At 41.6% G+C, this 12,325-nt stretch overlaps 1 pseudogene; it reads left to right on the top strand.

Moving 5' to 3' along the window:
• The first annotated feature begins 618 nt into the window (after nt 1-618).
• Nucleotides 619-4,567, top strand: LOC115792541 (serine/threonine-protein kinase pim-1-like; annotated as a pseudogene).
• The last annotated feature ends 7,758 nt before the right edge of the window (nt 4,568-12,325 follow it).

Genomic DNA, 12,325 nt, shown 5'->3' with positions numbered 1-12,325 from the left:
GTGTACTCAAGCTTAAACGTACTTGGGTTCTGCAGCAGGACAATGATCCTAAACACACCAGCAAGTCCACCACTGAATGGCTGAAGAAAAACAAAATGAAGACTTTGGAGTGGCCTAGCCAAAGTCCTGACCTGAATCCTATTGAGATGTTGTGGTATGACCTTAAAAAGGCCGTTCATGCTCGAAAACTCTCTAATGTAACTGAATTAGGGCAATTCTGCAAAGATGAGTGGGCCAAAATTCCTCCAGAACGCTGTAAAAGCCTCATTGCAAGTTATCGCAGACGCTTGGTTGCAGTTGTAGCTGCTAAGGGTGGCCCAACCAGTTATTAGGTTTAGGGGGCAATCACTTTTTCACACAGGGCCATGATGGTTTGGATTTTTTTTCACCTTTACTAATAAACACCTTCATTTACAACTTGCATTTTGTGTTTACTTGTGTTGTCCTTGACTATTGTTTAAATTGGTTTGATGTTCCGAAACACTTAAGTGTGACAAACATGCAAAAAAACAGGAAATGAGGCAGGGGGCAAACACTTTTTCACACCACTGTAGTTGTATTTCTAGCACTCCATTTTAGGAAAAGCGCACTTCTTCCAACTCAAAGAAAAGACTGTAAACGAGTCAGAACCACATCTTCAGTGAACTGTACCCACATGGCAGGGTGAGTACTTTGTGTGTAGCTCATGAACATGTGATTTTTTTTTTTTTTATTTATTTATTTATTTTTTTAAACATATTTTCATAATAACTAAATCATTTAACTCTGAGCAAGCCAGAAAAGCAATTTGACAGTCTTGTCATGGGGGGGGGGGGGGGGGGGGGGGTTATATAGTACTATTCAAGTTTGCGCGCACACACACACACACACACACACACACACTTTGACTAGAACTGTATCTTGGAATTTCTAGTGCAATTAAATTTAATTTCATCACCAGGGCATGAAATTAAAACATAAATACATTTTATTCTGTCATTTCAACATTACAGACTTTGGTCATGCTGCAGCCATGCAGCAAAGTTGAGCACTTTGTTAGGGTGGGAAAGAAAGCAGCGGTTACATCTGAAGCATGTGTGTGGAAAGACGTTAAGCCAGGTCCACTGAGGGAAATCAGCTTCCACAAACCAGAGAGGCTAGCAAGCAGCTCCCAGCAGCTTCAAAACTGCTAGCAAGAACAGTGTCACAGCCAGAGGAATGTAATTCTTGACAAATGCTAAATAAGTTTCCTTTTGTTCTTGTGCAATGAATTAATTTTTAAAAAGTTCTGTTGCATCATGTAACACCATAATCTACCCTGAGAAAGTTTTATAATTCAGACAAGAAAAATCATAAAGACCTGAGTCACTACAGTATGCTTTGTTAGATTGACTTTTGTCTTAAGATTTATTCCAGAAATTGGATTGTGTACCATTTGTTTGTGCTCTGCATCAACATTTGGTTAAAGAAAAAAGAAAAAAAAAAAAGAAAAAAAGACTCCAGTTTCATAAAGCATTTAAAACAAAAGGGCCATGATCCTGTTGGAATTGGGTACAGTTCCTGTCTGCTGTTGGTAGAGTAGCAATTCTGTCAGCCAAACATGCAACAGCCGGACATTTTGATGCTGATGTGAGTGAGACATGTGAAACAATCTGTTCTGATTGTGTCCATACAGGACACTGGATCTGTGTTTGCTGGCTACTGGAAAGCAGATAATTTACCTGCAAGTATTGTTACAAACCAGGAGATGGGCTCCGTGGGAGGACCACCAATGAACTGGGCATCCATAGAAGCTAAATGCTGCACAGGACCAGCACATTAAGCTGATGTCCTTCCAGGAAAGAAAGCTAACCAGCAAAGGCATTGCAGCCATCCTGCAACAATCCAGGCTGGAAGTTCACCTGTCCACAGTACAAAGATCACTGGCCAAGATTAAGCTCTATGGGTGAGTTGATGCTCAAAAACCCTACCTCAGGCCCCAGAACAGAACCAGAAGGTGTGAGTTTGTGCAAAGGCACAGCAGTTGCAGACTGAACAATGGAAACCGGTACTGTGGACAGATGATTTTTGGTTCCCATAGGAGGCAGTTTGTGTGCCGGAGGCTCGGCAAATGTTATCATGATGCATGGGGGTGGATCAGTTCAGGTCTGGGGGTGCATCTCTGCACATGGCCCCGGGGACATCACGAGGATTGATGGGATGTTGAATGCCGAGAAGTACCACCAAATTCTTATCCACCGATCCCTCTAGTCAGGGTCTGATAGGAGAAGGATTCATCCTGAAGCAGGACAATGATGCCGACCACACTGCAAACATGGTCCAAAGGTTTCTCCAGAGCAAAGAGGCGGCATCCTGGAGCTGATGCCTTGGCCCGCACAGAGCCCGGACCTGAACGTCAGAGTCCATCTGGGACTACATGAAGTGGGAGAAGAATGTGAGGAGGCCGACATTGCGAGAGGGATTGTGGGCTTCACTCCAGGACATTTGGAGGAGCATCCTGACCTGATCAGACTTGTTGAGGGGGTACCGAGAAGACTGCGAGCTACGATTAGAGAAAGAGGTGGTCACACTAAATACTGAATGTCATTTCTGCTTAAAATTGATTTAAACTTCCATATTGTTTGTTCATTCTCTGTAGCAGATTCATTTTAAAACTAATTGGGTGCAGACTGGAAAATCATGCCCTAAGAGGATCAGTTCTGACCAGACCTCCAGGAAGAGGGTACGAGTCTCTGAGTCCCTGTCAAGGAGGAGAGTCAGTGGGGAGCCTTCAAGCCAAGTGGAGGGGAGGCCTTTGAGCCTGAAGGAGAGGGAGTCAGCCTCATCTTCAGTGGACACCAGCAGAGGTAGGTTCTAATAATTCCAATATATATTTTTAAAAGTGGTTCATGTAGCATTCGTCTTATGTTAAAGGCTTCATTTTAGACGTCACCTTGTGCTCACATGTTAAACTAAATGTGTTCCTGTTTGTATCCATACAGCTGAATTTGAGGCCAGATATATTCAGGAAAATCAGCTAGGTGAAGGAGGTTTTGGCTCTGTGTTTGCTGGCTACCGGAAAGCAGATAATTTACCAGTAAGTATTGTCTGTCTCTCTCACTCTCTCTCACACACACACACACACACACACACGTGTTGTCATAAACAAGACAGACTAATATCCTGAAGTACTAAAGTCACTTTTCTTGTAGGTGGCCATCAAACACATCCCAAAAGACAAGGTTTTCTGGGAACACAAGGTAAGTGAGCAACACCAGTTATTACTTTGATTCGTCACTGGCCTCCTAACTGGTTGATTCATGAATTTTGGCTTCTGTAAAGCTTCGCCTTATTTTTTTTGCTTGTTACAGAATGAAGAGAATGGGAAGCGGCTTTCTTTGGAGGTGGCCATTATGCTGGAGCTCCAGGATGGGAAAACTGGAGTGGTGGAGAACTCAACATCTGTATCCTTGCTGGATTGGTATGATCTGCAGCAGGAACAAGTTCTGGTGCTGGAGAGGCCAATCCCTGCAGAGGACCTCTTCAATTACATTGAGATCAGTGGAGGTTCCTTAGAGGAGGACACAGCAAAGGTAAGCTCCTCAAGGGTTTTTTAAGCCTTTTCCACTGCAGGTACTAAATGGCCTGTAATTGTTACTACCTTTGAGAGCCTCTGAAGAGAGGAAAAAAAAAAAAAAAAAAAAAAAAAAAAGCTAAAAATTCAGCTATGCTTAAGATGCTACACAGATTTTATATAAAAATCTCAACCTAAAATTTTAAATGTATGCCCTGTTCTTGTTTTTGGGCATGACGATTCATTATGACAACAGATGCAGTGCCATGGGAACACTGCATTGTGAGGGAAGGCCAGTGTAGTCCTCACTTCAAGTCTTCTTGGGTTTTTTTTTTTTTTTTTTTTTTTTTTTTTTTTTTTCCCCCCCCTCTTTCAGATCATACTGAAACAGCTGGTCAGTGGAGCATTGGAGTTGGAGAAGGACATCTTTCACCGTGACATCAAAGTGGAAAATGTCCTAATAGAGGCCGACTCAGATGTTCCACACGTCTGGCTGATTGACTTTGGCCTGAGCTGTTTTGTGAAGGAAGGATTGCTTTTCAACGTCTTCCACGGTACAATGTACTGCTTCACCCTCTTAATTGCTTACCAAGTCACCTCCCTCCTTTCCTTCATGTCTCATTGTTGTATTTTGCAGGCACAGCTGCTCATGCTCCTCCAGAGTGGTACAGCTGTAGCAGCTACAGTGCTGGTCCTACCACAGTGTGGCAGTTGGGAGTGCTCCTTTATGAAAGCCTCCAACAACAGTTTGAAGACCCAAGAGTTCCTCAGCAACAAACTGAAGATCAGCAAGAGGCTCTCAAAAAGTAAGAATCAGACAAAACTGTGATAGATCTGCTGTAGTTCACCCCTTTAGACTGACTGCTGACCTCACCATCTGTCCTCCTATTCTACAGGTTCCCAGAATTTCTTGAAAAATTGTCTGAAGAAAGTTCCTGAGCAACGTCCCACCCTGGAGCCACCATGAATGGTTCTCATACCCGACATAAGTGAACTTGTATTAAATACAGCCCTCACCCACTCGCACCCATAATGCCCCACTAGTAAGGGGAGGATTGTTTTGAATTGACTTTGACAGGTTTCATACTAGCCCAGTTTTTTTTAAACTGGGTTATATGAAAAACTGCTTAAATGGACCATATGGGTCTAATGTTTGTTAGATCAAATACTACATTAGATCTTTCAACCATGAAAATAAACTCAGGTCTTTTCTGGACCACTGACAGTTATTGCTTTTGGACTTGATTCTTTAAATTCACTCACTAAAGTTTCATGCTGCAAAAAAATACATTTGAGCAAAAAAAATTTTAGAGTAATTTAATGCCTCTGAGCAGTCTAAATTGGCTTGATCCTGGGTTTAGAAACAGGTGACTTATCTTTAAAACCACAACCCTTACAGATTGTAGCTGCTGTTTTGCCTGGATAGGTGTCAGTGGTGCAAACAGACACTGGCTGTTTGATCTGCACCTACAGTATTAACTTAATTAGCTTCCTGATGTGGTGGGCGTGGTCTGAAGGTGTCACTGCAGATCACAGTTATTGAGGTATAGAGCACAGCTATCTAGCCTCCTATTCAGTTAACCAAGAAGTTGCTATAGAAGTTGTAACTCCACTGCCTACAAGTGCTGATGAAAGGCAAAATGTTTTACTCTCAGACAGCAGAGCTTGACATTACTTTATCTACCAATATCTGGAAGAGACCATCCAACTGTTTTCAGGGACCATCTAACATGCCTTTCTTGCAACCCTCCTGCTCCAAGATCTCCCCACTGATGTTGGAATCTGTTAGTTTGCTGATTGCAGTTCATGACAAATATGAACAGGAAGTCTATTACAGTAAACTGGAACACACTGTGACCCTTTAGTATGAACAGTGAGATACAGTATGGTATAAGATCTGAAAAGAAATCAGTGGAAAAGGCATGCAAGCACAGAGCAAAGTTGATGTCACTAGACTGGAAGACATTCTGGATGTAGTTCAGTCACAGGCTTTCTGAACACAGGGACAAACTTAGGCCAACTTTGCTGACTGGGGTGGTACAATTGCAGCTGGTCTTGTATCCTGGCTGCTTAGAGCAACTAAAATCTACTGGCCTGTCAAGGACTTTGTAAATTTAGAGTAAAATCTCAAACTAGAGCTGAAAAAGCAACCTAAGGACACCCATTACTAACAGTGGGTATCAAGATTTTAATAGTACCATTTTTAATGGTAATGCTTAATTAGAACAAAACAAAATTGAATCAATAGTTTTGTTAATGTATATATTGTATAGGAAATAAAACCAAAGTTACTGATTTGCAATGCAGTTATTTCATTAGCAGCAATACTGGGTCATAAAGTGACTACACTTTAATCTTATTGGTGTTTCAAGCGTGTGACACAGGTGGGGTTCTAAAGCAATTTTTATATACATGTCATCATGCTGATAATTTCATCACTTCTAAGTAAAATACTTCTGCACCACTTTTGTACATCTACTCAAACCAAACACTAACACCTGACTGCCATTATTGCTATATCAGGTGCCTTCAACCATGTCACAATGGATAAGACACTACTAAGATTCACGCAGCATGTGGACTGTCCCAGATGAAAGAATACTGGGCCTGCTGCATGCTAATGACCTCCCCATGTGGGGAGGTCAGACCACAACCTGGTGAACCTCAGCCCCTTCTGTGTGCCACTGGTGAAGAGTCACCATGCAGGCAGTAAAGAGATGACCTGAGGAGACTTAAGAGACACTGCAGGACTGCTTTAAAGTGATATGCTGGCCAGCACTCTGTGTGCCACAGAGCCTCCAAAGCTTTTAGAGGATGGGACCATCTCCGATTGAGTTTATAAACGCATATCCATAACAGTCAGCTTGCTAATGGTTACTTTGAATTATTAACCCACATTGTTAATTTTATATCTAGCAATCTTATGCTAGCAGTCTGACGCAACAACCTGGGAAGTTGAAAACTACATTTCACTATCGGAATGTGGTGGACTTTTGCTTAATGTTTCTATAGATTGCTCATGTTCCCATCTTTGATGTTCCAGTTGATCAGTAGGTTTAATGTCATCTGACCAATTATGTTTTACAGAGTAATCTTTCCAGACAAAATAAAATCCTTCAAGCAGGAAAGGTTTAACCTTTCATATAAGAGGGTACGTGCTCGTGATATTTGATTCTTTGTGTTCTTTTCTGGCACTGACTTTGCTTTTAGTTACATTTTCCTAAGGCTGTATTTGCATTTTTTAATAGAAATTTCTCACATTTGGATCCCAGGAACATTTGTAGTGGCTAAATGGAGATCTAGATATTCATTAACAATTGAGTTCTGCCATTACTGCTAAAACCTCAGCATTTCTAAATACCCCACACCACTCAAAACTGATAGCTTTTTTATAAATCCTAAAAACCTTAAAGGCATTATAACAGTTATGGAAATCCGGCCACTAAGTACAAGTGTCTAACTGGGAACTTTTGTTAAGTCATGACCAAAGGCAATGCAGAAGATTAACACTCACCCTGCTCAAAAGGGTGTTCAAGGTAAGTAATGCAGACAAAAACCGGCAGTCACTTGCAGGTAACGACCCACTTAACTCATCAGGTATAAACTGATGGCCTACTGCATTCCCCCCTCATTTGTACAAGCAAACACTAAAATGGCACTGGTCAGCACCTGTCAAGGTTTACAAGACTAAAACCAAAAAAGCAGAGCAGCTCTGACTAGAATGATCTCTGATGAATTAAGGAGTGAAGTCAGATGGAGTGGGGCCTTCAAGCCAGGTAGGTAAGAGGCCTTTTAGCCTGAAGGAAATGTTTACTTCATCCTCTGTAGACCTACATCCAACAGTGTCCACAGGGGTTTCATTATTATGATGCTCCCAACCCCCCCCCCCCCCCACACACACACACACACACACACAATTCAAATGGCTGAATTACCTCCTCAATATGGAGAACTTGACTGCAGAGTCCTGCTAATGACTTCTATATTTGACTCAGGTGTGTTGGATCAGGGACACATCTAAAACCTGCAGGACACCAGCCCTTGAGGCCTGGATTTGAGGATCCTTGGTTTAGAGTAACCCGTTACTGACGTCACTGGTGCTCACCACACTAAAGTAGAATTAATTTAATCCTATGGTGCAGGGTTTAAGTCAAAACTTAAATTTGTTATTTTCTCCCAGTTTCCTGTTTTGTTAAATTTAAATAAAAATAACCCACACTTTGTCCCTGGTTGTTACTTTCCTTGTGATTGACCAGCCTCAAGAAGTTTTACCTGTTTATCATAATATTCTTCTCTGTCTCTTCCCCCTTCCCTTTCTCTTTGTCCATTCCTTCACCTGTACTGGTTTGCAGATTTAGTACGTTTTGCTTATTTTGCTGCCCCTTGCAGGTTCTGGATATTTTTGCTTGGTTTTATGACTGTTTAGGTTCAGCTTGTATTCATTTGGGTTCAGGTAGTGTTCTGGCATCAGTGTCCACTAGTCCCAATAGAAACTCTGAAGTCTGAGGAATATCTAGTGGTTAAACAAGTGCCTTTAAGTTATAATGAACTAACTTGTTAGCTTCTATTGTGGGTTTAAAATTGTCTGCTTAATGTTAAAACTGTATGCTATTAGAGCTAAGGTAAAGTCATTTATACATTTTACAAGATTTACTGTTCACATCTGTTTTAGCTGATTTTTTTTTTGTAAAGACCAAATACACTCAGCAAAAGTCAGTTATGGATGTTTTGGATCCATTTACTGGATGCTTGAGGATTCTTGTGCAAGTGCGCATCTAAAATCCTTTTCCATTAAGGTGTACAAGCTGTCCACGCTCAGGGATGCAGGTGTTGCTGCTGGTTGCCAGTGAGAGGCCACGCGTACCTTCGCCACCAGGAAGCTGGAGCTGATGAATATGTCAGTAACGAGGAAGGCTCTGATCCAGACCTGCCTGACTCACCACCGTGCTCCAACCCCCTCCTCCGATTTCTATGACAGTTATGGTGGAATCTCAAGTTTCAGAATATATAATTGCATCATAAGAAATTGAACTGCCAAAAAAGTAAACATTTATGCTAAACAAGGTTTTAAGAGAAAATGCCTCTGAACATTAGGTCCTTGACCAGAGACCACCTGGTCTTGATTCGTGTTTTGGTACAGGCAGCGATGACCTGCTTTTCAGGCTGCAGTGCATTAGGATCAAAATCAGTGATTGCTATGGGGGTGGGTGGACCAATCCATCCAAACAGAATTGATACCAATACCATCATTTGTGCCAGTTACAAGAATGATAGGACTGATGCTTTAGTTTCTCTCCTGTATGTTCTGTACATTGCTCTTGTTAATCAGAAATGAGACATCTTTGCAAACACCACTCATCTGCTCTGTAGTCTTTTGCCCTGTGGTCCTGTGACTCAGTACTGACTAGAGCCATGTAGGCTGCATTGTGCATAAATATTTTACAGCTGTAAATGAAACTGTTTCCAATACTATTATTGTTACTGTTGGAAATTCTGTCAAATAAGAGACCTGAGACCATGAAAGTGCTTTGTCCCAGAATGACCAGCAAAAGAAATTAAAGGAAATCCTTCAAACAGACCCAGATAGCTTATAGTGGTGAAAGTCATGTTTCAGTCATGACTGATGCCAGAGCATCAGCAGTAGTTATTGATCAGTTTCATCATTTCATCAGTCTGATTACCTAGACTATATATTCAGCCCACTGAAGTGGGCATTTTTTGGGAACTGTTTTATTTATAAAAACAACATTTAAGACCTAAAGTGCTTTAAAGACAGGTGCATTTATATTACAGGTCTCTAAAAACCCAGTTTCAAAACACATGAAAAGCTGAAAGTGTTTAGATTTAGTAGTCATTAAAATGAGTTCAGAACAGGGTTATAGTAGTTTTGGATTTTACATTATAGTTTAGTTTTAGTTCATTTTTACTTTTTTCTCCTCTAATTCAGTTATTTTGCTCTTTTTTTACTTTTTAATTTAATGCTTAGTTTTAGTATTTTCACACTTATTCAAGGTGCAAAAGTGTCTATTGTCTATAGAACCCCACAAGGGACAATTGGGGGGGGGGGGGGTTTACAAGTGAGATCTTGCAAAACTTTAATTTTAGGCCATGCGCTTCCACATTCTTGATACGGCAGCGTCCGTTAGGATGTTGAGGGGATCGGTGAAAGATTGCAACAAATTCAGTGTTTTCTGTTGGCCGTAACCACGCCAAAACTGTACAGGCATGAAGGAATGAACCCGACTGTCTCGATCTCAGGCCATCACTGCTTCACTCGAATGCTACAAACACACAGCACTGCGCCGCCCCCCCTTCTCCTCTCAGCCACTCAGCTCATGAACACCCACAGTGATTAAGGACACATCTGTTGGATGGTGCACTGTATGCTTTGCCCTCAGCAGCTCATGTACAACAGAGCCAAACTTGAGAACACTCAGCCTCATGCCCCCAATCAAGGTAAGCACCGTTTTCTAACCTAGATGTAGACAGTGAATTTGACTTAAGTAGCACAAACCTGCTGTTTGTATCATTTCTAAAATTAATGTTAATTTAACCTTTTGATCATTTTATTCACGCACCGTTTTAGGAACCAGGAGCATTTGTGGCAAAACTGGATCCCACATACACCATCCTGTGTAGGAATGGTGTTAAGGCCATGGTGGAGAGGAGATAAGAAAAGGAGCTGGCGAAGGCTGAATTACTGACCACTGACAGTGTCAGCCTCACAGCAGATATGTGGACTTCCATTACCATGGATGCATATTTGGCTGTTACCTGAACAGAACGTGGGACATTCACTGGTCTATCAGGGATATCAAGTGGAAAATATCCTAATAGAGACTGGCTCAGATGTTCTGCATGACTGGCTGGCTGACTTTGGCCATTCTGTGCCAGAAGGATCATGTACATCTTCCATGGTACAATGTTAACCACCTCTTTACTCATTTACCAATTCACTCCCCTTCATTACGTCTCAGTGCTGTATCTTACAGTTTGTTCATATTCTTCTGGAGGTATAGCTGTTGCAGCTACAGTGCTTGTCCTACAACAGTGTGGCAGCTAGGAGTGCTCCTTCATGAAAGCCTCCACCGAACAGTTTGAGACCCCAGAGTTCCTCAGGAACAAGGCTTCATAGATGTTTTGCGAGTGTTCCTGAGCATCATCTCACCGAGAAGCGGCTCTGTTGTAACCCTGATTCATGCAAGTGTGAGCACCAGGCTAAGTTCCATTAAATTATACAAAACTCTACATTTACTGCACCATTTGGTTTGTAACGGGAAAAATCATTTCATTTAATATGCCAGCGATTTATATTCAAGCTACATGAGTACAAGGTCAGCAGTTAATAAAATCACAAGCTCAAGAAATTCCACAAACTCAACCTGTAATCTAGGAAGGATCGCTCTTGATTTAAGTCTTTTTGCAGTACCATTCATTCACAGTAGGAATGTTATGGTCCCTTCTTATTTCAGAGTTTTATTTGCCTTGATTCATGACTGATATTTCAGGCTTTTCTTTTGGTCTAGAGTTGCTTCAGGTGATTCTTGTTGCCATTTAGTTTATTCTTGTCTCAAATTTACCTTGAGTTTTACTTTGTCAGATTACATCAATCATGTTCTGTTTCTCATGTGCTGACCTCATAAATAGCCCTCAGCATATTTATAGTCTTTGTCTAAGCATCAGTTTATCCCTCCTCAGTTCAGGAGGTTAAACAAAGCTTGCCTTATGGCAGTGATCCATGATGTGCAATTCAAATTAAAGCTTTCCCGCTGACTGCCTACCAAGAAACTTATTAATCTCAAGCCTAGTCTTCATGCAGCTACTTGCAGTGGGTATTTATGCACTAAAAACCACCAGAGCGAGAAAGGCAACTGCATGAACAGCGACCCCCTCAAGTCCAGGGATGTGCCCCCGAGACAACTGCTCTAACTGTTTTCACTGCAGCACTACCAAGAATTCATGAACGAATCCCAAAGGAGAAACATTCCTTCATCCTACCAGGAAAAGCTCCAATTCTAAACTGTGCACACCAGATAATACCCTCGTTGTGGCATTAAATCACCAACAATCTTAAGGAGGAGGGGGGGGAAAAAAAAAAAAAAAAAAAAAAAAAAAAAAGGGGGGGGGGGGTGACGCTTTTCTCCTGACTGCATTTTTAATGGACTCACAGTTGATATTCATACTTTGGGAGTATATTAAAAAATGTTGAAGATAAAATGTTATAAAACCTACTATATCACATTACACACAGAGACAGACAAGTTAGGCATTATTAAGAGCACTTAACTCCTTCTGGGTTCAAAGTCCTCCCTGTGGTCTGAGCTTTGGTGGCTTCAGGCAGTCAGGGTGGCAGCTGTCCTTCAGCATCCCCACAGGAGGAAGCAGGAACAGCATATTAATGGCACTCTCCCTCCCAAACTGGAGGGCAAAGCAGGCTTCAGCTTGTTTGGCTCACAGGTTTATATTTGTCAGCTTCCACACTCCAGAACAATGCATGCTTGTGTATTCAGCTCCTTTAAATACTCTCAGACACTCGCTCCCACAGGTTCAGTCACTTACCTTAATTACCTCAGGTGCAGTCACTCATCCCATCTCTTCTAAGCCCCTCCCCAACACACAATGTGCATAGGCTGTACAGAGATTCACTGCAGAATTATAAATTAGCTGTTACTGGCTATGCTATCCAAGTGATGAGGAGGTGTAGGAACACAGAGGATGGCAGTTTAAAATCACAGCAGGTAATTCAGACTCACAACTCTTGTCAATATCTTCAGTAGTTTGATGTCTTGATGC

Source organism: Archocentrus centrarchus, chromosome 14 (assembly GCF_007364275.1).
Source record: "Archocentrus centrarchus isolate MPI-CPG fArcCen1 chromosome 14, fArcCen1, whole genome shotgun sequence".
NCBI classification, from domain to species: Eukaryota; Metazoa; Chordata; class Actinopteri; order Cichliformes; family Cichlidae; genus Archocentrus; species Archocentrus centrarchus.
This window is presented reverse-complemented; position numbering and strand designations above follow the sequence as displayed.